Source organism: Garra rufa, chromosome 15 (assembly GCF_049309525.1).
Source record: "Garra rufa chromosome 15, GarRuf1.0, whole genome shotgun sequence".
Taxonomy (NCBI): Eukaryota; Metazoa; Chordata; class Actinopteri; order Cypriniformes; family Cyprinidae; genus Garra; species Garra rufa.
In genome coordinates, this window is record NC_133375.1 from 13317421 (window position 1) to 13342322 (window position 24902).

Consider the following 24902-nt stretch of genomic DNA (forward strand, 5'->3'; position numbering starts at 1 on the left):
GCCACAACTGACAGCTGAACAGATCCAGAGAGTACACCATTTAATGGTTGTATAATGAGAAACTCATCAGGAAGGGCAAATGGACATTTGTTTTTGTGTTTGAACCTTCTTACCTTTACTTCCATCACTTGATTTAAGAATTTGTAAAACCTGTTAGACAAAGAAACATCTCGTTTACAAGAAGAGGAGACCGGGGCTAGTTGTCACATACATGACACGTATGTTAGTAATAACTATCATGTATTGAGACAAAACTTAATTACTTATCAAAAGTGTTTTCTCTAGCAGTGGTTTTGAACGTCGGTTTCTACGGACGCTTATTTCTGCCATGGAATTTAAAAGAAAAAAGTAATTGCAACTTTTTATCTCACAATTCAGACTTTTTTCACTGAATTCCAAGTTTATATCTCATTATAAACTCAAACAGCTTTCCATTCTGACTTTATATTTTACAATTCTGTCTTTTTTGTTCTTCTCAGAATTGTGACATATATAAACTCAGAATGGTGAGATGTTAACTCGCAATTCAAGTTTATAATGAGATATAAACGCAATTCTGTGAAAAAGTCTGAATTGTTGAGATGTAAAAACTAAATATAAAAATAAAATACTCCAAACATTCTCGCAATTGCAAGAGAAAAGTTAACCTTGTTTCCACCACTGATAAATTAAATTAAATTAAATTAAATTAATGATTGAAGGAGTGAAATAATTAATTAATTAATTAATTGCAAATTTTAGTAAGTCTGACTTTTAGTCTGAGAAAAAAAAACTCAGGTTTACTGAAAGTTGCAATCAAATATTGATTGATTGATTGATTGATTGATTGATTGATTGATTGATTGATTGATTGATTGATTGATTGATTGATTTCACAATTCTGTCTTTTTTGTTCTCAGAATTGTGAGATATAAACGCAGAATGGCAAGATGTTAGCTCAATATAAACACAAAATATATATTTAAAAAATCCTCCAAATATAAACTTGCAATTGGAAGAAAAATGTTAACCTTGTTCCTTGTTTTCGAGATGTTAACTCACAATTTGAGTTTATAATGAGATATAAGCTCGCAGTTATGTGAAAAAGTCTGAATTGTAAGATATAAACACCAAAATAAATAAATAAATACTCAAAATATAAAGTCACAATTGCAAGTGAAAAAAGTTAACCTTGTTTCTGCCACTGAATAAATTAAATAAATTAATAAATAAATAAGTTATTGAGAGATTTTAACTCGCAATTCAACTTTATAATGAGAAATAAACTGACTTGTGAGATCTAAACACCCAATATAAAAACAAATACTCCAAATATAAACTCGCAATTGCATGTAAACATTTAACCTTCTTTCCGCCAATGAATTAAATTAAATTAATAGCTGTTTTCTGTAAGTCTAGGTCTATCTATCATCTCACAATTACTGTCTTTTTTTCGCGGAATTGTGAGATATAAACTCAGAATGGTGATATGTTAGGTCACAATTCAAGTTTATAACGAGATATAAACTCGCAATTCTGTAGAAAGAAGTGTATTGTAAGATATAAACACGGAATATAAAAAATATAACACTCCAAATATGAACTTGCAATTGCAAGTAAAAAGTTAACCATCTTTCACCAGCAAATAAATAAATAAATAGCATTTTGTAGTACAAAAGTCTGAATTATTAGAACAAAACTCAGTCTTGCTGAATGTTGCGATCAAATATTTATTTATTAATTTGTTTGTTTGTTTGTTAATCTATCTCAAAATTATGAGAACAAAACTCAGGCCTAGTGAAAGTTGTAATCAAATTTTTATGTATGTATTTTTTTGTTTGCTTGTTTGTTTATCTATCTCATAATCTTGTCTTTTTTTCTCAGAATTGTGAGATGTTAAGTCACAATTCAAGTTTATAATGAGATATAAATTCGCAATTCTGTGAAGAAAAAAGTAAATTGTAAGCTTATAAAATATAAACTCCAAATAAAAAAAATCACAATTACAAGAAAAAAAGTTAACCTGGTTTCTGCCACTGAAAAATAAAATAAAATAAAATAAAATAAAATAAAATAAAATAAAATAAAATAAAATAAAATAAAATAAAATAAAATAAAATAAAATAATGAGAATTATGAGGGGAAAAAAGGCTTACTAAAATTTACAATCAAATTGTTATTGATTGATTGATGAAAAAAAGACAGAATTGTCAGATATAAACTCAGAATGTAAAATCGCAATTTGAGTTTATAATGAGATATAATTCTATGAAAAAACACAGAATTGTAAGATATAAACTCCAAATATAGAAAAATATAATACGCCAAATATAAACTCGCAATTACAAGAAAAAAGTTAACCTTGTTTATGCCACTGAATAAAAATAAATAAATAAATAAATAAAATAAAAACTCATAAAAAACTCTTACTAGGCCTACTAAAATTTGCAATCAAATTGTTATTGATTGATTGATGAAAAAAGACAGAATTGTCAGATTTAAACTGAAAAATAAAATAAAAATGAGGTTATTTAAACTTTCAGTAAGTTAGTCTGAGAAAAAAAACTTGCAAGTTGCAATCATTTATTTATTTATTTACTTGTTCTTCCCCTTCTTTTTTACAAGCTTCCATAGATTTCAAAATTCTCTTAAATTAGATTTTGTTTTTTTGAAATTTCAGCCAATTAGACTTTTAATATCATCATTTTTTGCTGTATCTGCAGGTAATCAAGTTTATAAAATAAAACCACAAAACCACACTAGCACGCATCTTTTAAACTGATTTGTGGTTTAAAATGTTCGAATTTTGCTGAAAAGCATATCAATTGTTTAAATGTTTAATCCCCAGTAATACAACCTGTGACAACTATCCCCGGTCTCATAAGCACTATAGACATCCCTGCACAAATATCCTCCTCATTATCCCATCCATTACAAAAGATTTCCTAGTCCAACCAGCCCACAAGCCAAAAGGCTGCAGGAGTCATCAGCCATCAGAAAGTGGGAAACGTCACACACTCCGTACATACAATATGCATGACTACAGGTGCAGGCAATGAATCAGTGTGACATTGTAACACCAACATCACATTACTTATATTTCTTTTCCGCCAGACATTTTCTGCAGCTAATTTGCTCAGCTGATTGGCAGTTTTTTCTCTTCTCTTTTTCTTTATCTGCCCTTGTGGAAAAAAGTATCTGTTTCTTCCCATAGTAGTTAGAGAGTCTCCATTCCCTTGTGTGCCCGGTGATAAATGACGTGTCTGCTGCCGTTTATCAGGCAGATCTTGTGATCTAACGTATGAATTCTCATCTCGCACCTTCTTTTCCCTCTTCCACTTTCATCCCCCCAGCCTCCAAACATAGGGAACAGAGGAACGTAAAGTGTCTGTGAGGTAATTTTCCACTCATCAGAGAAGAGAAGCAAAAAGGGAGAGAAGCACAAAGGTAGAGTGAGTAGAAGAGAAAGAGAGTAAGGATGACTGAGAGAGAGGGGGGAAATGGTTTCTACTATTGTGCTTCTCGTTTCAGGGCCTAGATTTTCGACTGGACATCAAACCATAGCACTTTAGGAATATTATCCTCAAATGTCTCTCATGTTTTATTCAAGTCAAAACGTGATTCATGTCACTGAATCAACTAGAGCGCTAGAACAAATTTTGTACATGAACAAAAGTTGTTTTGAAAGGGTTAGATGAGGTAACAGTTACAAATTTTACACTGTTGGCTGAATAGGAACATTGTCAATTTAGTTTATAAGTGTCTCTTGAATTTCTTTCGTTTTTATTTTTTATTTTTTACTGTTTCATGCTCCCAGAAGCCAATAATTTGCCACAAACATTTTTGTGCACACAAATGCATGCATGTTTTATAGGTAAACCCATATTTATTTGATTTTTTTTTTTTTTTCAAAATCTTTCATTTTCTTTTGTTTTATTTTAATTTATTGATGAAGCTCCTACTGATTTTTTTTTTTTTTTTTTTTTGCTTTTGTCTCTCTCTTTTACTTTATTTAGTTGTACTGTTTATTTTATTGTAGATGTGGGTGTGAATCTCCTTACGGATGTTTTGGGTTTTATTTTGTTGTTGTTGTTACCCACCAGTTTTTTTTTTTTTTTTTCATTTCTTTTTTGTATTCTTTTCTTTTCTTTTACTATTTTATTTTACAATTTTGTTTTGTTTTATTGATGTGGGTGTGAAGCTCCTAATGGACATATTTTTGCTTTTTGTCCATGCTTATTTTATTTTATTTTGTTTTATTTTAATTTTTTTTTTTTTTGCTTTTGTTCTTTATTTCATTTTATTTATTTATTTATTTATTTTATTCATTCATTATTTTATTTTATTTTATTTTATTTATTTATTTATTTATTTTATTTATTAACATTTTGTTTTATTTTGTTGATGTGGACGTAATGCTCCTAATAAATGTTTTTTGCTTTATTTTTATTTTATTTATTTATATATTTATTTTACTTTATTTTATTTTTTTATATTTTGTTTTGTTGATATGGGCATAAAGCTCCTAATCTATATGTTTCCTTTTTGTCCCCCACTTTCTTTTTATTAATGTATTTTACTTTTCACTTTTTGTTTGTTTGTTTGTTTGTTTTTGTTTTGTAGATATTTTTGCTTTTTGCCCCCTGCTTCCAATTTTATTATTTTATTTTGTTTTATTAAAATACTATTTTGCTTTGTTTTGTTGATGGGCATAATGCTTCTAATTGGTGTTTTTTGCTTTTGTTTTTTTATTTAATTTTTTTTATTATTTATTTATTTATTTATTTATTTATTTATTTTATTCATTTAATTTTATTATTTTATTCATTCAATCATTCATTTATTTTATTTTGTTTTGTTTTGTTGATATGGGCGTGAAGCTCCTAATCGATGTTTTTCCTTTTTGTCCCCCACTTTCTTTTTATTAATGTATTTTTTTTTTTTTTTTTTACTTTTGTTTTTTATGTTATTTTATGTTTTATTTTATTTTTTTTATTATTTATTTATTTATTTTATTCATTTAATTTTATTATTTTATTCATTCAATCATTCATTTATTTTATTTTGTTTTGTTTTGCTGATATGGGTGTGAAGCCCCTAATCGATATTTTTCCTTTTTGTTTTTTTTTTTCTTGTTTTTTTTTTTTTTTTTGGTTTTGTAAATATTTTTGCTTTTTGCCCCCATGCTGTCTTTGTTTTATTTTATTTTATTAAAATACTATTTTGTTTTGTTGATGTGGGCGTAATGCTCCTATATGTTTTTTTTTTTTTGCTTTGTTTTTATTAATTTGTTTTTTATTTTATTTTATTTTATTTTATTTTATTTTATTTTATTTTATTTTATTTTATTTTATTTTATTTTATTTTGTTTTGTTTTGTTTTGTTTTGTTTTGTTTTGTTTTGTTTTGTTTAGTTTAGTTTAGTTTAGTTTAGTTCAGTGTCAAGCTCCTAATGGATGTTTTTGCTTTTTGTCCCCCTCTTTCTTTTTTATTTTATTTATTGTACTTTATTTAGTTTTTCTCTTTCTTTTTATTTTATTTTACTTTTTTTCTTTTTTTTCTTTTTTTTTTTGTTGTTCTGTAAATGTCAGCAGCTCACATCTAATGGATACTTTTGCTTTTTTGTCCCCTGCTTTCTTTCTTTTTATTTTATCATTTTTTTTTTATTTTTTTTTTTAAGCTCCTAACGGATGTTTTTGCATTTTTCCCCCTTTTGTTTTGTTTTGTAGATGTGGGCATGAAGCTCCTAATGGATATTTTATTTTATTTTACTGTTTTGTTTTAGATTAGTTTTATTTTGGTTTTGGTTTTGTTTTGTTTTTTTGTTTTTTTTTTAGTTTAGTTATATTTTGTTTTGTTTTGTTTTTTGTTTTTTTCTTATTTAATTTAATTTAATTTTATTTTATTTTATTTTAAAGCTGACATCTAATTTTTTAAAATCATTTTATTTTACTTTTTGTTTTGTTTTTATTTAGTTTTGTTTTGTAAATGTGGGCTTGAAGCTCCAAATGGAAACTTTTATTTTGGCTACTGTGTACAATTGTTTGATTGAACGATAGAATCAAACAACAGGTGTACTTACCTCCATTTGAACATTTTGATATTTAAAATGAGACAATTTTGTTTAGAACTATGGACTTAATTTCCCATTGTGTGAAGGTTGTTAGAGCTTGTTTAAACATAAAAAGCAGCCTTGTGTGTGACCTTACCCTTTCTGAGTAGCGATCCGCCAGTCGTGAACCGCTAATCTACGTAACAGACGTTTACCCGCAGCTGAAATAGGGTGTGTTTTTGCTACACCCTGAAGTCTGAGGGGAACAAACACAGTAAATGTGCCACAACAAACTCCACACTCATCCATCCACCCACCACTTACTGCTGGCCTTGGAAAGGCAGAAAAATGGAAAAGTTTGCCATGTTATTGCTTGTTTTTGTTTGAAGGAAGGCTAATGGGTTTTGATGTCAACAAAACAAATTGTTTTGTCCAAATGGATAAATCAAATTTAAAACATTTTAGCCAACCTAAAGTCTGGTTTCAATACCATGGTAATTGATACTTTAGCTGAACAACAAGAGGCATTTCAACAATAACCATTATTGCATCACGCTTCTGTTGAATCTATAATCTCCAGCAACAGTCATGTAATGTTTCCACTTGGCCATATATGTTTATTCTGGGGCTGTTAATTGATTAAAATGTTAAATTAAATGGCATGTCAATTAATTAATGGAATTAATTGGCACATAGGTGTTTCTTTAACTTTAGGGACTTTTTAAGTAAGGAATAATTGATGACGGGCCCTTGAATTCTTAGAAAATAATGCATTATTTTCGAAGAATTCAACAGACCGAAGTCAATTTTTCCAATTATATTACGGTTACCACATCTGAAGACATCAATCAGATGACATATTTAAGACGTTTGTCCATTTTTTGTCCTTAAAATGCTATTGTAAGTAGGATTATTTTCTTACACATCTCATCCAACACCTCCATTGCTAATTCCAAAATGTCATTTTAGATATAGTAACGGAGGCTTGAGCCGTTGCAGACTAATGCAGTTATTAATAACGTTATTAAATGTTTTATTTTATTATTTAGATTTACTAACATTATTGTTTTTGCGATATGAAGGTCACATAAAACATAATTTTGCTTCTTTTCCAATTTAATGTATGGATCTTTTCATATATTGATTGAATTGCTCCTTGCCTGAGACTTTCAATCTTGAACCACTGTATGAAAATCTAACATAAAAATATGAATTACTATGTTTAAACCTATGACTATCTGAACAAAGACTGAAACAAACATTCAGTGTAAAATCATATCATTTATTGTACAAAATTGTTTTTCAAAAATCACAACTGTCTAACAGCTAAGCTTGATGAAATATGAAATGTGTGAAATATCTGATGTGTGAAGAAAAAACTTGCACACAGAATATTTTTTATAACGTGTCTCTTCTAATCAAGCTGTAATTGTCAAACTATGCCAAAAGTGTGAAAATACTGTTCATAATGTTTATTTGGAATACATAAATTGCTAACTATGAAATCAGCATTAGCAAAACACAGAAATCATTTTAAAAACATTTTAGTCCAAAATTATTTCCAGCACAGAATACTATCAAACACAATACATAATTTGAGATCTGGTGGAAATTACAGTGTTGTGGGATTTCTTATTTCAGTGATTTATATCTACATTTCTTAAATAAACCATTGAAAGGGTAAAGAGTGTGTTTTAAGAGAGCTTATTTTCTGAAAGTCCACAGGGCCAAAAGTACCCACAGTTGAAGAAACACCCAGCTGTCAATATTTACTCAAATGGAACCATGTTAGGCTTAAACCGGATTTTCCAGCCGAGATAAACCTGAAAAATTAACTGCTGGTCTTTTTTTTACGGTACTAATTTTCTTTTTGGGTGGTGAAACGCAACATCTTAGAATACTATTTATATTCTGCCAGTGTTTCGAATGATTCTATCATAACAAGTCATCTCTGGTCTTGATTGTTGTGGAAAACAGTGATCTTTCTAGGCACATAAATGATTCTGAGAAAAAGAAACAGAGCCACGGGGCAAAGTTTCCCCTGAGCGCTGTGTGTGTATCACAGTCTGTTTTTCCTTAGTTAGTTAGAGTGTAGTTTGCCATGCAGCCAGAATTTTCTTACAGGCATTTGCTTTCATTTTTGGATGTTGAGATTCTCTTCACCTCACACGCACTTCAAATGCCTTTCACGTGTAATCTTTCAGTTAAAACCGAGCGCAGATGGTGAAAAGTTCATAGCGATATAGTGTGATATAGTTGTGTTTTTTCCTTATCCACCAAAACAGATTTGCAGTAATCTAGGGTTATATCACTCACAGTTACACTCTTAAAAATAAAGGTGCTTTAAAAGTTCTTCACAGCGATGCCACAGAAGAACTAGTTTTGGATTCACAAAGAACCATTCAGTCAAAGGTTCTGTAAAGAACCATCTCTTTTTTACCTTTTTATAATCTGAAGAACATTTTTTCACCACAAAGAACCTTTTGTGAAACAGAAAGGTTCTTCATATGTTAAAGGTTCTTTATGGAACCATTTAGACAAAAAGGTTCTTCTATGGCATCGTGAAGCACCTTTATTTTTAAGAGTGTAGGAGTAGGAGATTACATAAATGTACAGCGCCCTCCACTAATATTGGCACCCTTGGTGTGAAAATAAATCTGCATCGTTTATCCTTTAGCTCTTTTATTGAAAAAAAAAAAATCACAAAATTCTAACCTTTCATTGAAGTAAAACGATGGGGGGGGGGGGTATATTCCCATTAATAGTACAATATTTTTTAGCACACCAGGGTGGCTAGGAGTATAAAATTGTCCAGCCATGACTTTCTGTTCCACATGATTATAAATATGAGGAACACAAAGGCCAAATTCCCTTAATCATCCATCACAAGGAGTAAAACCAAAGAATGTAGTTCTGATGTGCAGAACAACTTTGTTGAGCTTCACAAAAAAGAAAGTGGCTGTAAGAAAAGAGCTAAAGCATTGAAAATCCCCATTCCCACCATCAGGGCAATAATTAAGAAGTTCCAATCAACTAAAGATGTTACAAATCTGCCTAGAAGAGGACGTGTGTCTACAGATCTGGCCATTAAAAATGCGTCTATTTTCACGCGGCAACCCCCCTTAATTTGGCTCTCTTTACTTAACGTTCATGTAAATGATACTGTAAATGCTTGACATATGCTATATGACTGATGTTTACTGGAATGTAGTTTAAAGGTTGAATTGAACATATATTTTATTTTGTTTCGTCTAATTAATAGACTAGACTATATAAATACTGTTTTACTGAGGAATGAATCATTCACGTAGTTTCATTTGTAAATGAAAACATGCTCATTTATCGTCACACACGGGCATAAATACAATCAAAAAGTCAAAACTTTTCTGGCATAATTGTCAGGCGTTAAAAATAAATAGCCCTAACCAGTTATTAAAATAATAATAGCCTAATAATAATAATAATAAATAATAAGTGATTTAGAGCTATCTATTTTTTGTTTTGTTTATTGTGAATCGCTTAACCTAAATAACTTTCTGTATATATGATATTTGCCATATATTTTGCAAATATTGTAAACGACAATTATGCCAATAAAGTTTTGACTTTATGATTGTATTTATGCCTGTGTGTGACCATTAACGATTTACAAATGGAACGTGAATGATTCACTCGTCAATGAAACACTATGGTTATCTATTGATTAGACGAAATAAAATGAATATATATATATGTGTGTGTGTGTGTGTGTGTGTGTGTGTGTGTGTGTGTAAAAATCCCAGCCATATAGCATAATCAAAGCTTTAATGGCATGTCAGCATTTATCATTTAGATCAGAATGTTAAGAGATCGAAATTAAGGGAAAAATAACGAATATGAACGAATAATACAATTATTACAAAAGAGGATCAATTAATGGATAGGGCTGTGGGTGCATAAAATGTTTCTTGTAGGGCTATTTAATTAGAAGTACGTTATGTAATATTTATTCATGATAAACTTTTGAATGCTGTCTACATCGCGCACAGACAGCATTCGCATATACAGCATTGCCTATTGTTAATATAATAACTTAATATTGCATTAATTTCTATAACAATTAATATAATCATTTCTTAACTCAAAATAAAATATTAATAAACCTATCTCTGATAATCCGGGGTTATGGTCACGCAGGTTTGTTTATACATTAAACATAAGGATGTCCTTACCTCGACAAAATGATCTCGCGGCCACGACGAGTTAATATGTTGTTCCCACGAATTAATATCTTGTGGCAACGACATAATATGACCACGACAAACATAAGTGAACCGAAGGTGTCTATTCCAGGTCACCGTACAAACGATTAGCTTGCAGCGATGTTTGCTGCTGCTTCCGTTCAGTGCGTTACATGACTGCCCCCTACTGATCATGTCTTTCCTGTGTAAATGTATTTTCTAGGATCCTTCAGAATACACCGGCGTCACGCGAGACCACTTTACTTCCCTCGCGCATTTTAAATGGCCAGACCTGTATATCATCCTAATGCACGATAAGGAGAAGACCTTGAGTAGCCAAAGACTCTCCAAGGATCACAGTTGGAGAATTGCAGAGAATTGTTGAGTCTTGGAGTCAGAAAGCCTAAAATAAAATGATCAAACAGCCCCTACATCACCGCATGTTGTTCCAGAGGGTTTCAAGAAAAATCCTCCTGGTTCATCCAAAAACAAACTCAAGCATATTCACTTGTCAGGCATGATTGAACCTTCAAACAGGACTGCCTTCTATGGTCAGATGAAACTAAAAATGAGCTTTTTGGCAGTTAACCCTCCAGATGGTTTTGGTGCAGACAGGGATAAAAAAAATAATACCCCATGCCCATGGTTAAAAATACTGCTGGGTCTTTAATGTTGTGGGCCTATTTTTCTGCCAGAGGTCCTGGACATCTTGTTTAGATACATGGCTTCATGGATTCTATCAAATACCAGCAGATAAAAAATCTAAACCTAACTGCCTCTGTTGGAAATCTTATAATAGGCCATGGTTGCATCTTCCAGCAGGACGATGATCCAAAATAAACATCAAAATCAACACAAAATTGTGTCACTGAGCACAGAATGAAGCTTCTACCATGGCCGTCCCAGTTCCCTGACCTGAACCCTCTATAGAAACTGAAGAGAAGAAGCACCAACATGAAGCTGGAGAATCTAGAGAGATTCTGTATGAAGGAATTGTCTCTGATCTCTTGTCAGGTGTTCTCCAACTCATTAGACATTGTTGGAGAAAACTCAAAACTGTTATCTTGGGAAAAGGACGTTGTAATAATTGGGTGTCAATAATAGTGGCCAATGTGAACTAGAGAAAAACATTTATTTCATAATGAGATTTCACCCCCAGTTTCTATTGTTTTACTTCAATTTTTTGAATGAAAGATCAAAAGGATAAATATTGCAGATTTATTTTCACATGCACCTTCGCTCATATTTACCAAGGGTGCCAATATTAGTGGAGGGCACTGTATCTCTGAGGGGAACTGTCTTTAGAAAAGTTTAAAAGGTATTCTCTTTTCATTTTGACTCTGTATTATGCTTAAGTAGTGTTCATAAACACAGCGCTGCTTTGTTTCAAAAAAACGCTATATTGCTACTGTTCCATAAGCGTCACCTGCTGTCAGAGAATGAATTTGCGCTCTCATGCAGCCCGTCTGCTTGTTTATGTTTTGTGCAGAGATCTTTTATGTAGTATGCACCTTTTTCCTGAGTAACAGATGAGTGCCCCCCTGATGGATTCTAACTTCTGTTTAAAAAAAGAAAAATGTGAGAAAATCGTAACATGAATCCAATCATATCATGAGTTTAACAAATCATTATATCCCTAAATTTTAACTTTAAACCATTTATAATCCATAAAAACCCTTCCATTAAAAACGTCCATCATCGTGCATCAAAATCAACTAAAATATTAGTTTACAAAAGTTTTGAATCTTTCTACTTGTAAACAGTACTTAATCTGTGCATATTTCTCTCCTGATTCAGATGAGATTTTTAGACTTTTTCACTGGAGTAAGCAATATTATGGATAGAGGACTCATACTTTAGTCGAAAGCAATGGTTTTAAAAACGTCTTTCTCCAAATCTGTTCTGATGACGGGGAACTCGTCTACATCTTGGATAGCCGGAGTAATTTTCAGCAAATTTTCATTTTTTGGCTGAACTATTCCTTTAGCACAAATCCCCCAAAACCTTCCGACTTTCAAAATGTTAACTTTGAGATGGACATCCTTTTGATAAAGCCTGCTGCTGGGGGAAAAAGAGGCACGATTATTTGCATTGTCATTGCAGATCGATGCCTGCTTCTGAATTACTCACATTAGCGTGCAAAGTGTGCTGCATTTCCCACAAATCATTCCCTGCTCCGTTCGAATGACTTTTATCCAATAGCGTGCAATAACACGGCCACCGTGGCATCTGCTGGTCTTCTCAGAAAAAGCTCTAATGGATGGTGAAAGGATGGGCAGCTTGTGACCAGCACTTATGAGAAGGTGAGGGCATTAATGCTTACACTTGTGGTCAGCATAATCAAATCTCGTTCTGAAACACTAGAACACCATCGAGACTACACATGCTAGAGGGCCATTAAACTGTCAGCGAGGCATCGATTTGAAGGACAGCGCTGGGCAACAGAAAGACAATGTGTGAACATCTGACACTATGGATCCAGGCCATGAATGATTGCTTGGATGGAGACGAGGACAAGCTGTTTGAAGAGTTTTTACAAGGGCTGCATTTTTAGCTTTTAAATTATATATATGTCGAAGCTCGTTCAAAATTAGACTCGTAACTTTAACATGAGGGGATGCATTAAAAATGATAATATATGTTTTATGCTTTTCTAAGAGCATCATAAATGGCATAAAGGCACATTATCGAAACAAAAAAAGCACTGCTTTGCACTTCTGTCAAACTTAATACAGTAGCTTGCAAAACACTTTTGTTTATCTAAAAGTCACCTTTGCTGTTTGGACTTTTGGAAAAGTTCTCCAACGTTTCTCAGACAGGGTGGTATGAGATGCATTTTACATCTGTCACTTCAGAAAGAATATTTCATCATGTAATGCTCCAGATAGCTCTCATCTAATTGTCTGATGTCACGAATCAGCACCTGTTCGACTAGATGATTGGCAGGTATCGACTGCGATGTGAGGAGCAGCAGTATCAGCGTAGCATCAGAGGACAGGAATCGAATAGCTCCATGACACGGCCCTCTGCAAAGGGCATATTGAACAGTTTCTATTGAATATGTGTTTTCTGTACAATGATAAGATCATGTGCAGATCCATTGTAATGGAATTCAAGTGAAACCAGGCCCTTCTTGTAACTCATCCCAGATTTATTTATTCAGCAGCCGTTAGTGTTTTTCATACATTTCCATTACAGACTATAGGCACTTTTGGCTTAGCGTTTATGATTTGAAAAGTTTGGGAACAGTAGGGTTCTTAATGCTTTTCTAAGTAAAGTCATTGGATTCACTAAGGTTGAATTTATTGCATACAAATACTGTAATATTGTGAAATATCTGTACAGTTTAAAATAACTGATTTCTATAGGAATATATTTTAAAATGTAATTTATTCCTGTGATGGCAGCTGTTATTTGTGAAATAAATTCTAAAAATAATATTCCCACTATATACACTGCCGTTCTAAAGTTTGGTATCAGTAAGATTTTTAATGGTTTTTAAAGACGTTTCTTATGCTCATCAAGGCTGCATTTATTTTAAAATTTTAATATTGTAAAATATTATTTCAATTTAAAATAACTGTTTATATACAGTATAATGAATATAATATAATAAATATAATTTATATATAATTAATATATTTAAAAATGTAATTTATTTCTGTGATACAAAGCTGAATTTTCAGCATCATTACTCCAGTCTTCAGTGTCACATGATCCTTCAGAAATCATTCTAATATGCTGATTTATTATCAACGTTGAAAACAATTGTGCTGCTTAATATTTTTTTGGAGCTGTGATTTTTTTTTTTTTTTTTTTTTTCCAGGATTCTTCAACAAATAAAAAGTTGAAAAGAACAGTGTTTATTTAAAATAGGAATATTTTGTAACAATATAAACTACCATCTTTGGGGTCAATTAATAGAAATTAATACCTTTAATCAATAAATTGATAAAAAGTGATAGCAAAGACTTATATTGTTAGAAAAGGTTTATATTTGGAATAAATGCTGTTGTTTTTAACCTTTTATTGATTTCTGAAGAATCATGTGACACTGAAAACTGAAGTAATGGCTGATAAAAATTCAGCTTTGGGTCACAGAAATAAATTATATTTTAAAATATATGAATCTAGAACACCACTATTTTAAACTGTAATAATATTTCACAATATTGCTTTTTTCCCCCTGTATTTTGATCAAGTAAATTCAGCCTTGATGAACATATAAGCATATATATTCTTAAAAAATAAATAAAAATAAAAAGCTTACTGATCTTACTGAAACTTCTGAGTGGCAGTATATATGGTAAACAATTAGTATCATAATTTTATTTAATTTTATTTCAATTTTATTAGTTTTAGAAATAGAAATAATTCATATTTTATGATGGATTTCATATTTGAAGGTAAAAAAAATGTCATGGCAAACAGTTTCTAACTTTTAATCTGACCTTCATTTAGCAAAATAATACAGTTCAACCCCGAGTTATAAAAGTGGCAGTAGCTAAAGAAACACTTGTGTGTGACAATGACAAAGACCGAAAAAGTTTATTAGCATTCCAAAGATAATGAAAGATTGTATATTTAGCCATCTGTTACTGATTTTGTTTTATAAACATAACGTCCTCAAGACAGTAAAAACCTAAAGGATACATTCAAATAGCTTTTCAACATGAAGTACATGCACAGATGGGAAAATAAACCCCTACACTCAGGGTAATTTTCTGTTTTCTTTTTCAGTTTCGCTTCTGGAAAAGAAGAGATTCACAGCTTTCATTAAGTCAGGACGCCTCTGTGCATGAGCTTAAATGACTAACGATGGGCCAGGCAGGGATGAATAATGAGATAAAGGTAATGACTGTTTCATTGGATTTCCCTTTATCCTCTTTGACGCTATTGATCATATTAAATCACCAAAAGAATCTCAAGAGCTCACGCTTCTCAGTGCTGGCAATTAAACATATGAACACAGAGGAAAGAAACACTCTGACCAAGATAGAGGGACATTTCACAGTGATCATTTCATTGTGCTGACACCAAACAAGGTAAAAGTCACAGGTGAAAATGTTTAGAAAAGACATGGCACCCATCAAGCATTAAATCTCTCTAAAGTGGAAAATTCCCTAAACAGATTAATGGGAGTATACAAGCAGGAAGACAGAACATTAGTAGGAAAAAGGCCAATTGAATAGAAACTTTAAAAAGTATTTAGCAGTAAAAACAGGCCTATGGATGGATAGATAGATGGAAGAGTGGATGGATGCATGGATGGATGGATAGATGGATAGATAGATGGAGGAGTGGATGGATGAATGGATAGATGGGTGGATGGATGGATATATAGATGGAGGAGTGGATGGATGAATGGATAGATAGATGGGTGGATGGATGGATAGATAGATGGAGAAGTGGATGGATGCATGGATGGATGGATGGACAGACAGATGGATGAATGGATGGACAGATGGATGGTTGGATGAATGGATAGACTGATAGATGGACAGATGGATGGATGGATGGATGGATGGATGGATGGATGGATGGATGGACGGACGGACGGATGGATGGATGGATGGATAGATGGATGGACTGATGGATGGACTGATAAATGGACAGATAAATGAATGGATGGACTGATAAATGGACAGATAAATGAATGGATGGATGGATGGATAAATGCATGAATGGATGTATGTATGGATGATAGATAGACAGACAGATGGATGGTAGATTGATGGGTGGGTGGATGAATGGATCCATGCATCCATCAATCCATGCATCCGCCCATCCATCCATTTATCCATCAATTCATTCATCCATTTATCTCTGTCCATCCATCCATCCATCTGCCCATCCATCCATCTGCCCATCCATCATCCTTCCATGTGTTTGTCTGCTCATCAATCTATCCATCCATCAATCCCACCATCAAATTATCTGCACATCCATCCATATACCCATCCATCCATCTGCCCATCCATCAATCTATCCATCCAACCAACCATCATCCATCAATCTATCCATCATCCTTCCATGTGTTTATCTGCTCATCAATCCATCAATCCCACCATCAAATTATCTGCACATCCATCCATATACCCATCCATCCATCCATCTGTCCATCCATCAATCTATCCATCCATAAATCCATCCATCCATGCATCATCCTTCCATGTGTTTATCTTCCCATCCATCCATCCATATATCTATTTATGCAGCTGTCCATCCAAGCCTCCATCCATTTATAATTTATCTACCCATCCAGCTATCCATCCTTTATCTTCCATCCATCTATTTGTCCATGGATGGATGGATGAATGATGGATGAACAGTTAAACAGATAGATGGATTAATGGATGGATGGATGGACAGGCAGATGGAGAGATGATGCTAGAGGATGATATGAATAATAATAACTAGAATAGAATAGAATAGAATAGAATAGAATAGAATAGAATAGAATAGAATAGAATAGAATAGAATAGAATAGAATAGAATAGAATAGAATAGAGAAACAATAAAAATGTAGCTTATTTAATATAATAGTGTTTTCTAATTTGTATTATTATTTATTTATTTATTTCATTTGGGAAAATGGAGACACCTAACTATACTATATTACAATACTATGTTAACATTACATATTAAAATAAATGTAAAATTAAAAATTTATTTAAAAATGAAAAAACAATAGACAGATTGACAGACAGTCAGGCAGATATACATATGGCCACACTGGCTAGCAGTGTTTTTCAGTCTCATTCATGCTGCATCAGCTCCTGTTGCCTGATCCCAACACAAGATCCATCAGCTGCTGTTAATTACTGTAGACCGAACAGCCCTGCACTGTAAACTGATTCTGTATCTGTGGTTTTCACTGCAGATATTGTCTCAGCGGATGGGGATTTTCTGCTCGGACAGAAACTTACTTATTCAAATCCAGTCAATATGTTAATAGGTATGACACATCATGGTAATACACCCATGTGAAATGGATGGGAAAACCAGCAATACTCCAACAATGCAGCTGCCAGGTCTTGTCTAAAAGTGTTTTCTGCAGACACACACAAGCACACACACAGACACACACACACACACACCTTTAACAATAAAGTCTCCTCAAATCCTCTGCCTGTTTATCAAATTAAATAAGAATTTCCCACGACATTTCCATACCCAAATTCATTAAAACATCAAAAGTCTCTAAGAAATTTAATTACTATTACTATTCAATCATAATTACATTGCCATTGTGCTGTCGTTGACAGAAGTTTCCATCAGTCCTGCTTTAATGTTTCAACATCAGGCTGAGTAAGTTCACACCATTATATATTCTGAATGTTTTTAATTGGAGACAGAAAATCCTGGAGCTGTCTGGGGAAAACATGAAAGTGGGAAACAAGATAGTTACTCTGAGCCCCGAGAAGGACAATAAGAAACAGAAGCCTTTTTATGTTGAAGGCCCCTAAACTTTCCTTTTCTGATGATTTTCTCATTTCTCTTTTAATGCGAGAATGCCGTCCTGGTTAGCAAGCGCTTTAAAGGTTTTATTTGTCTCTAATGGCGCTTTTCCACTACACAGTGCCGGCTCGCCTCGGCTCGACTCAACTCGGCTCTGTTTGGTTTTCCACTGTGTAAAAGTTGTACCTGTACCGGCTTCCAGGTACTTTTTTTCGTACCACCTCCGGCGAGGTTCCAAGCGAGCTGAGGCGATACTAAAATGTGACGTGAAAACACAGCAGACTGCTGATTGGTCAGAGAGAATCGTCACTATTCACTGCGTCATCATTGCATGCGCAAGCAATAGTATCTAGAATAACCCCGCCATTTTTAAAAAGTTTGGCCAGAGATTGCGTGACATATCCAATCCAATCCATTACATATTATGGCAACTCGGAAGAATACGCCATAGTCAAACGAGGAGGTGCAGACTTTCTTTTCCTCCATTGTCCTGTGTGTGTGGGTAGCAGGTGTGTGTCGCGTAGAAGATTACGTCACGGCAGTTTCCTGCAGCGTCGCTATGACAACCAGGTACTATTGTGGAGGTACAGGTACAACTTTTACACAGTGGAAAACCAAACAGAGCCGAGTCGAGTCGAGTCGAGTCGAGGCGAGCTGGTACTGTGTAGTGGAAAAGCGCCATAAGCAACACAAACAGCAATATAAAGAGATTTGAAATAAAGCGCACAATGTGTGTATTTGCATACACGGATCTCATCTTTATTTTCTCATGCATAAAATTATGCATTTAAAGGAATGAAAATTGGCTCAGGCCATTCACAATGTAGATGAGATCAGAAACAAACATGCCAGTGGATTTTGGACAACAGGGGCTTGGAGTTTTTTACTGGAGGAAGTGTTATTAAGGATTATTGACTGCTATTTTGGCCAGAAGCAATAGTTCGAAAGTGAAAAACCTCTAATGATGGATTTGTTTCTTACAAACATGCAGCTTTACATGTCATTAGATGTTAATTGATGGACTGGAGTTGTGTGGATTACTTGTGGATTATTGTGATGTTTTGATCAGCTGTTTGGACTCTGATTCTGACGGCACCCATTTAACTGCAGAGGATCCATTGGTGAGCAAGTGATGTAATGCGAAACTTCTCCAAATCTGTTCTAATAAACAAACAAACTCATGGCCTGAGGATGGCCTGAAAGTGAGATGTTATAGCAATTTTAAGCAAATTTTCTATTGTTCATCCTACTGGCAGAAACAACTTTATGAACCATTTTTTTCTAAAAGTTTATTAGCCTGCTGCATTGATTCATTACATGTTTTGATTACTCTGTGTCCTTCAGTGTTTTGAGTTATTGTGTTTTTGAAGGATCCACTTATAATTCAGCTTCAGCTTTCTGACTGCTATCTTCACATTCTTCTCAAGTGGTACAGTGTGAAATTCATGATTGACTCCATGATGGCAGGCCAGACCCTGAGGCAGAAAAGCAAACCTAAACCATAATGCTTGCACCACCATATGTGACGACTGGTGCACGATTTCTTGCATTGCATTGCAGCATGTATCTTGTCTACATGGTTTAGCGTGTTGGAAAAAGAATTGCCTAGAGAAGCCCAAGATAATAAACAACAGCCCTGATCTTAAATATTGAACTTAAATGTTGTTGTTCATTATTCAATTTTGTTTTGTTTAGGTTTTTTTTTTTTCTCCCAACCTTAAACTTTGCTGGTGTAAGCTCTTGTATTAATACTTATTTAGTTATTTTAAATAATACTTCACTTAAATAAAATCACTCCAGGACCGAGTTTGGGCACCCCTTTTGTTTTGTTTTGTTGTGTGTTTGTTTGTTTGTTTTTTTCAGTGATAGTTATTCATGAGTTGCTTGTTTATCCTGAACAGTTAAACTGCCTACTGTTCTTCAGAAAAATCCTTAAGGTCCCACAAATTCTGTTTTTCAGCATTTTTGTGTATTTGAACCCTTTTCAACAATGACTGTATGATTGTAAGATCCATCTTTTCACACTGAGGACAACTGAGGGACTCGTATGCAACTATTGAAGGTTCAAACACTTACTGATGCTTAAGAAGGAAACTGTGGGGCTATATAGAGTCTAGATATCCACCGATGTATCGGTTTTGACGATTAATCTGCACGGATAGTTGATTGGCTGAACTATCGGTTATCGGCAAAAATCCATGCCGATAGTTTTTCTGGGTTGCATTGCTGAAGCTGCTCACACTCCTCCGCTGTCATAAAGCATGAGAGGTTAAGTCAGACACCAATGTTTAATGTCAGGATTGTTACCATATATTTGCGTTGATTTATATCATATGTGGTCATATTCTTAGCCAGCAAAGTTGCAGATTTAAAGACATGTGAGAAAGCAAACCGTGTTCATTCAGCCGACAGAATCCTGCCTGGCCGCCCCATTTTTACATTATATATCTGTCCCAAATTGTTGTTAATGTTTATAAAGGCTTGACCCTGGGCTGGAAGATTGAGTATTGTGCTTTTAAGTGATAAGTTTGTATTTCTGTAGCTCTAATAACATCTGTATGCTTCATATGGAGTTATAATTTATGTTTTAGCCTTTTCTTCAGGCCGCGGAAGCATGTTGGGTTTGTATGTTGTTACGCACTTTGTTCACAATGCCATTTCCTTGTTCTTATTTGATTTTAATAACTGATCAACAAAAATATGTATTAAAAATTAAGATAAAAATTATACAAAACGAAATTCGTTTAGGAAGGGATTTTCCACAAATAATAACGTACAAAGTGGTCAAAAATTGTGTCTGACCGGGTCTGACCCTCTCCAATTCGCCCGGCGTATTGCCGTCTAATTCATACCACGTCCTTTATTACATTTACAAATTACACAAACTTATTTCGTAATTAACAGATTAAGCTGAAACAAAACACAAACAAATAATATTTAAATATAAATGTAAAACAGAAAATACATTTTGGCCACAACAATATAGATCGTACTTTCTCTTGTTTAAACTAATCTTTGCTAGCCTGGAAAAATCCAGACCCTAATCTATTAAGATTAAGGGTCTGGGATCGAGCAATGAAAACTGCCTAACTCGAGGGGCGGCACCAAGCATGCATTTGAAACTCTAACTGCACGCAATTGGATAACGCCACGACCAATCACAACAATACACGCTTAGCTACCAGCAGAGCTAAATGATGTTTCATTAACAAAGTTTGGGAGAAGCGCGTCAGATGCTTAGCGTAAACATCACAAGTCAATCAGCGCCATAGGTTTAAATACAGCTGACTCACCTCAATTCACTCGATGGTTTATCAGTAAACCTCCACCACCCCATCTCATCCCTCATCTCTCGCTACTCCTATTGGGGGGTAACGTACTCTGGGTTCGGGCCACTCCCGAGCTCGGAGCCCTTCACCGGACAGCACGCCAAACATGCACTACTATTCTCCGGCTAATTATATGTAAGCGTGAACTCGTGAACTGATAGATTAAACTCTTGCCGTATCCAGTCGGCAAAACAGCAAAAACGTCCTTCTTGCAAAGGAACGATTCGAGTTTTCGGTTTTCTGTTCCTCTTTTATATGGAAAGCCAAGTCTAACTCGTTCATTGTAGCGGCCAAAGCCGTTTCAAACAACTTGTTGTTCATCTGTAGCGACAGCGATCTTTCAAAGTTTACTATATGATTCGGACGTCGCAGTGCTGTCATCATCAGCTTAGCTCGCCTCTGGCCCGCCTACATCAGATACACCGATTTGATTGGTTCCCACAATTGCTTACGTATTGCAGTAACCTGCATCATTGCTCGATGCCAGAGTGTCTTGCAGAGACAATTCAAATTGTGCTCTCGCGAGACCTCTGGATTTCCAGGGTAAATCTTTGCCGCTTTTTTTGATCATTATTGAAGTAAACACTTGCCCTTTTGGTGATTAAATAAACTGTTCTAGATTTCTGCTTGAACTATGCGACGAGTCCTGTGTGTGTGATACCTGCGAGTTGTCCGCGCAGCGCAGGCTGCACTTTTGGCGTGCTTCATTAAGGGTGGGTGAAAAATCGATTCTCCAACGCATCGCAATCCTCTCTTCAATGAGTTTGTGTTTTTCCCCGCATATGGCACGCGTGCGCGCCAGAAACGCCTCTGGCTTCATTGCACAGAATTTACACTGTGAGATACGTGCGCATTGTCTGACAGTGCTTCCATCCGCAGTTTTTTACTTTACACGTGCCTTCATTTCTGCCGTTTGTAATGCAGTACTATTAGATGCACTAAACTCGCGCACTGACAGATTTTCACTTGCTCTTTGTGTTTGTTAGTCTTAAAAAGCTAGATTGCGGATGCGGTTCAATGCGCTTGCATTTTTGAATACTTTTATACGAAACTGATGTACACACAGTCAAGTATGTTTTCAGAGCAGGACATCTGATATATGGAAATAGATTTGTGCATTCGTTTGAATGCAGCCTGTTAAAGCAGCCACTGTCTATCATCTCATCAGTAATAATCAAACGAAAAAGAAAAAACAATAACTACTGTCTTTTAACATTCAGATACTTAAAGAACACTTATTTTAAATAAGTAATTGTTTTAAAAGTAGCCTGCTTATATAATACAAAAAAATAAAGTAAATTTTGCACAAAATTAATTACATAAAATATATGCATAAAAAATTTATGTATAAAATGTATGTGCAGTTATATTGAATATGAGAATGTGATGCATGGTTATATTTAGTTGATATTGAAACTCGTAATTAAATTGAATCTTAATTTTAAGAAGGCAGTACTAACATACAAAGATTCCAAATATAAACAAACAAAAAGCATAGAAACTGTAATTTTATATATTGTTAAAACGTAAAGATTCCCACCCCTACTGTTAATATGAAATAACACTTTACAATGAGCCCATTTGTAACATCAACTAAGATTGATGAAAGCTGTAGAATAGAAGTGTTGTTCCTTGTTAGTGTTATTTTGTTAACATTAATGAACTATGAAATAACTTTAATAATCAATATATAATTAAAATTAATACTTTTATTAATTTACAAAGTATGGTTTAGTACTTTTTTTAAAAATAGCAGAGCACTATTTTAGTTGCCTTTTAGTATCTATTTTCAAAAACTATCGGTTAATTAATCAGTATCGGCCAGTGTGGTCCAACCTAGCTATCGGTATCGGTAAAAACCAATATCGGTCGACCTCTAATACAGTCAAGCCCGAAATTATTTGTACCCCTAGCAAATTCTGACTTAAAGTTACTTTTATTCAACCAGCAAGTTTTTGTTTGACCGGAAATGACACAGGCTTCTCCCAAAAGATAATAAGACGATGTACAAGAGGCATCACTGTGGAAAAAAAAATATTTCTCAGCTTTTATTTACATTTGAACAAAAAGTGGCATGTCCAAAATTATTCATACCCTTTGCAAACTGTCACAGTCTATGGAAAAATCCAGAGTTCTATACCATTCCAAATAGTCCAAGCTGTTCTAAAGCATCCTAATTACCCTGATTCAATGGGAACAGCTGTTTTAATCAACTCACTGAGGACCTGCGGCTGCGCATTGTGGCTGCTCACAAGTCAGGAAAGGGATACAAGACCATATCTAAATGTTTTGAAGTTCCAGTGGCTACAGTGCAAAGTATTATAAAAAAAATACAAGACATTCCGCACTGTGAAAAATCTCAGAGGACGTGGTCGGAAGCCAAAAGTGATACCTGTGCTGGCCAGGAGGATAATGAGAGAGGTAAAAAAAGAATCCAAGGATCACCACCAAGGCCATCCTGATGAATCTGGGCTCTGCTGGTGGCAACATCTCAAGGCAGACAGTCCAACAGACACTGCACACCGCTGGGTTCCACAGACGCAGACCAAGGAGGACACCACTTCTCCAAATAAGGCACACAAAAGCCCACTTGGCCTTTGCAAATGCTCATCCGGACAAAGAAGAAGACTTCTGGTCTTCTGTTTTATGGTCAGATGAAACACAAATTGAATTGTTTGGCCACAATGATGTAGCCTTCATTTGGCGTAAAAAAAGGAGAAGCCTTCAACCCAAAGAACACCGTCCCCACTGTCAAACATGGTGGTGGGAACCTAATGTTTTAGGGGTGTTTTTCAGCTGGTGGACCAGGGAACCTGATCACAGTAAACGGCACCATGAAAAAGGAGCAATACATCAAAATTCTCAACATAATAAAAAAATAGAAAAACCAAAGTCAGGGGGTGAAAACTTTTGGAATTTGAAGATCAGGATAAGAAATACCAAAGAATTTGTGGGACCTAAAAGATTTTTCTGAAGAACAGCAGGCAGTTTAACTGTTTAGGACAAACAAGGGACTCATGAACAACTATCACTAAAAAAAGCTGTGAACCTTTCAGGAAACAACACAGTATTAAGATTCAAGTGTAGTACACTTTTGAACAGGGTCATTTTTATAAATTCAACAATTATTTTCTCTTGTGCACTATAAGTAAATGTCTTTTATCCGAAATATCTTATTCAAATCAGTCCTAAATAAAAAAAAAAACAAGCATTTTGTATGATCCCTCTTATTTTGGTAAAATAATTTACTTTAATTTTGCAGATTCTGCAAGGTGTATGTAAACTTTTGACTTCAACTGTATCTCTTTGAGAACAGATATTTTTCCTGACCGTATTGCGAAGTTATGCAGTTACTTTCCCACTGTTAACTCATGTTCAATGACACTGAGGCAACGGTTGCGTGTAAATCCTTTTGATGTTATTATGTTATCCTGCGGAGATGTCCTGCAGCTACCTTCAGTCAGCTCTTCGGCTACAGTTGCTGAGATGACCTGACCTGGACAGGTTGAGCGTGGTTTCAAATTCTCCCCATTTGTGGATGATCAGCGTGATTGGCTACAGATTGCTTGGAAGAGTTATAAAGACCCCAAGACCATCAACAGCAGTGTATCTTGGGTCTTCGAGAGCTCCTTTGATCTTAGTCGCTAACCTCTATTTCTAAGACCAGACTAGACTAGTGGTTTTTGATGTCAGGATGGAGTAATATCTCAGAAGTTACTCTCTAATGATGCTCCAAGAGTTTAAATACATATTATTAAGCATTTGGCCCAATGAAAATGATAACAGGAGGAAAGTTATGCATTGGAAGACAAATGGTAGCCAAGGCTAAATGAGGTGTGAAACTGCTTCTGTATTGTTCTAT